Source organism: Triticum dicoccoides, chromosome 7B, assembly GCF_002162155.2.
Source record: "Triticum dicoccoides isolate Atlit2015 ecotype Zavitan chromosome 7B, WEW_v2.0, whole genome shotgun sequence".
Classification (NCBI taxonomy): domain Eukaryota; kingdom Viridiplantae; phylum Streptophyta; class Magnoliopsida; order Poales; family Poaceae; genus Triticum; species Triticum dicoccoides.
Window position 1 is genome coordinate 615,240,908 of NC_041393.1, and position 3,466 is coordinate 615,244,373.

The window sequence follows — 3,466 nt, forward strand, 5'->3', positions numbered from 1 at the left end:
CGAGTTGGGTTCATGAACCAAGAAGATCGCTGCTTTGTTTATGGCCGAACTTGGATAAACTTTCTCAAGTGTTACGGACTGAAAGTTGGCGCACGAATGTTGATGGAAATAGCAGAACCTGGTCTCATCTTCACTGCGATCTTCCACCCCGACGTCATTCCAATTGTTCATCCATGTTGGTTTTGTATATAGTTCTTGCTTGTTGCCTTGATTACTTATTAATCCACCTATTCTATCTAACTAATCACAATTTAACTTTAGAAGTAGCAGCAAATCTCTCATGAAGATGCTACTTCTAACTAATATTTTCTTATAATTGGTGGCACGTGTAGGTTTTTTCAGAGTTAAGCAGGCTGATCGTTTGTTACTCTGTAATAACTCGGCTGTTACTGATGGCACTGAAGTTGACTGGATCGACATCCACAAGTTCCTACACTTTATTGATCATCTCGAGGTCCTTGTGGGGCGTTTCAATGGTGGCAGGCCACGTGGGATATGTGTGCCACTGCTGCAGTCATTGAACAGGTCCAACTATGTCGAGAAACTTATGGTACGAGCTGTTTTCTGTTATATATGTTGTTCATAAACTATTTCTTATACACAGTTTTACAGCTGTGATCTTCTTGAAACAGGAACTGCCTAGTTCTATTGTTCCTATACAGATGCCTGACCATGGTCGGGTCAGACTTGCGCTTGGTCACAACATGATGTTTATGTCGACCTACTCAATTCCCCTTGGAGGTGAAAAGATACTTATTCATGGGTGGTCTCAAATAATGAAGGCCCGTCCATCTTGGAGAATAGGACAGAAGATTATGTTCATACTTTTCCATGGTTCTAAAGTGAATATCCTGTTTATTGACCACATTGCGAGATGAAGCCGCTTTCAGAAGGTTGTGGATGCGCGGGGTGGCGCCTGGGCCTTGTCCTGGGGCTTGGTGGCCTCACCCTTGGTTAACTATAGGCAAAGTAGCACTGTTTGAGGCGTGCTTTGTACGGTTGAACCTGTATAAGTACTCATACTGCTTTCAGCTTTGGTTGTTAAGTGCCCCTGCTGGTTTCAGTTAAGGTTGTTAAGAGCTCCTGCTGCTTTTACAGTCTGTCGTGTTTCTTCAGTCCTGTCTTCCTCCAGCTGCAAAAACCAAACTAGCGCCAGCGGGGCCGCCTGCTTCCGTCTCCCATGGCTGGCTGCACCTCAGCGCACGCATCGCCGCCCCACCGTCTCCTAAATCGTTAACGCCGACGTCCTCTGCGCGCTTTGGTGCGCTCGCCGTGGCGCCGCCCTCTCGCGTTGTCAACATGGTCAACAAACAACAGGAATCGGCAGAAGTACGTGGAGAGGATGACAGTAGGGGCCCACCACGTCAGCGTATGGAAAAATAAAATGCTTCCTCCTAGTGTTTTCCTGATACCTGGGACCCACGACATTGTGAGCGTATATAGTCAATAGAAAAGAGAACAACACAAGATCGGCTGACACCTGGGACGTAGCTACTCGAGCAGTATTTTTTTTTGTTATTGTTGAGACGGAGCAGGGTTTGAACTGGGCTGTGTCCCGTCTAGCCCAGGCTTATATTTTATGTTCACCATGTGACCAGCCCATCTATTTTTTCTTTGTGAAAATGAGCCCAGTTTATTTTTTCTGAAGAATACCCAATCCAGGCCTACTTATTTTTCTACGCCCTGATGGGCTGCAACTCTTTCAAGACGCCTGCAAATATTGAAAGTAATATGAAATGGGTTGTAAATATAAAAACAGATGACAAATTGGCAATTACTTTATAATTTCTGAATTTTTTCACATTTTCAGATTCCTATTTCACTGGGCATTAACCTAATTTAAATATATCTTCAAAGTACTTTAAATCTGGCTTGACATTTCGGTATTAAAAATAGTTTGGAACCCACAGAAATATGCGAAATTGGCCCTGGCCATCCAAAAAAAACGACTGCAATAAATTTCATAAGAAGTTGCCATGAGCTATATATAAATTCTTAAAAAAAAGAGGGAGTGGTCTGACTTGTGGGCCTGTTTAGTTGACGCGTATGCAAGATTTTTTTTAGTTATTATATACGTCAACAAATGATTCTAGCAGACATAACCGTTGGATGTCAATCCAATGGCCGTCGTGTTTCTTCAATCACTAATCTTCTTGCTCCATCCGCCAAAGCAGCGCCGGCAGGACCGCCTGCTCCAACCTCCCATGGCCGGCTGTGCTGCCGCGCAGGCCTCAGCGCCTCCTACTACTCCCACCGCTGGCCAGGGCATCCCTCTATTCACCCACACTCCCTGTTATTCTGCGGCGACGACAGCCTCACACCGCAGCCGAACCGGTGAACCCTCATACTCCTCTCCACGCGGGCTTCCACTGCCGCGTCTTCCCCGGCTCCGCGTCATCCCCTTCCTAGGCCTCGCCGTCGTCCATCGCCGTGGTGCTCTCAGCGCGGCGTGGTCAATGTGGTCAACGATTGACTTCCATCGAAAGAGTACTGTACATGGAAAGGCTGACAACTGGGTCCACGGCAGCCGCAAGGAAGTGCCTCCTTATTACGCGGAAAATAATTATTCCTCCACCTGACAGCAGGGACCCACCAGACGGGCCACCAGTATTTCGTGAAAAAAATGTTTCCCCTTGACTGCTGGGACCCGCCGGACGAGCCATCGTATTTCGTGAAAAAATGTTCCCCCCACTGTCAGCTCGGACCCACCGGATGTGCCTCCTTATTACGCACAAAAAATGAATACCCCCTGCTAGCTGGGTCCCACCTTGGTGGGAGGCTGACTTGTGGGCCTACTAAGTTGACTGGGATGGAGGCCTTTGTCAACTTTAGTCAATATATGAACGATTCTAGCTCCAGTGACCGTACGATGTCCATCCAACGGCCGTAGTGCTTCTTCAACCACTGGTCTTCTTGCTCCAGCCGCCCAAAGCAGCGCCGGTCGTGCCGCCTGCTCCTGCCGCCCGTGGCTGGCTGTGATGCCGCGGAGGCCTCATCGCCCCTACTACTCCCACCGCTGGCCAGGCCATCCCTCTGTGCACCCACATTCCCTGTTATTCTGCGGCGACAACAGCCTCACACCGCAGCCGAACGAGTGAACCCTCATACTCCTCTACGCGTGGGCATACACTACCGCATATTCCCCGGCTCCGCATCGTCCCCTTCCTATCCTCACAGTCATCCACCGCCCTGGTGCTCTCGGCGTGGCGTGGTCAACGTGGTCAAGGAACAACTTCCATCGGACGTGGACTGTACGTGGAGAGGCTGACAGCTGGGTCCACGACTGCAGCAAGGAAGTGCCTCCTCATTACACGGAAAATAATGATTCCTCCATCTGACAGCAGGGACCCACCAGACGAGCCACCATATTTCACAAAAAAACGTTTCCCCCCTGACTACTGGGACCCACCAGCTACACCTTCGCACACAAGGAAGTGCATCCGGGCAAAAGAAAAAAAAAACGATT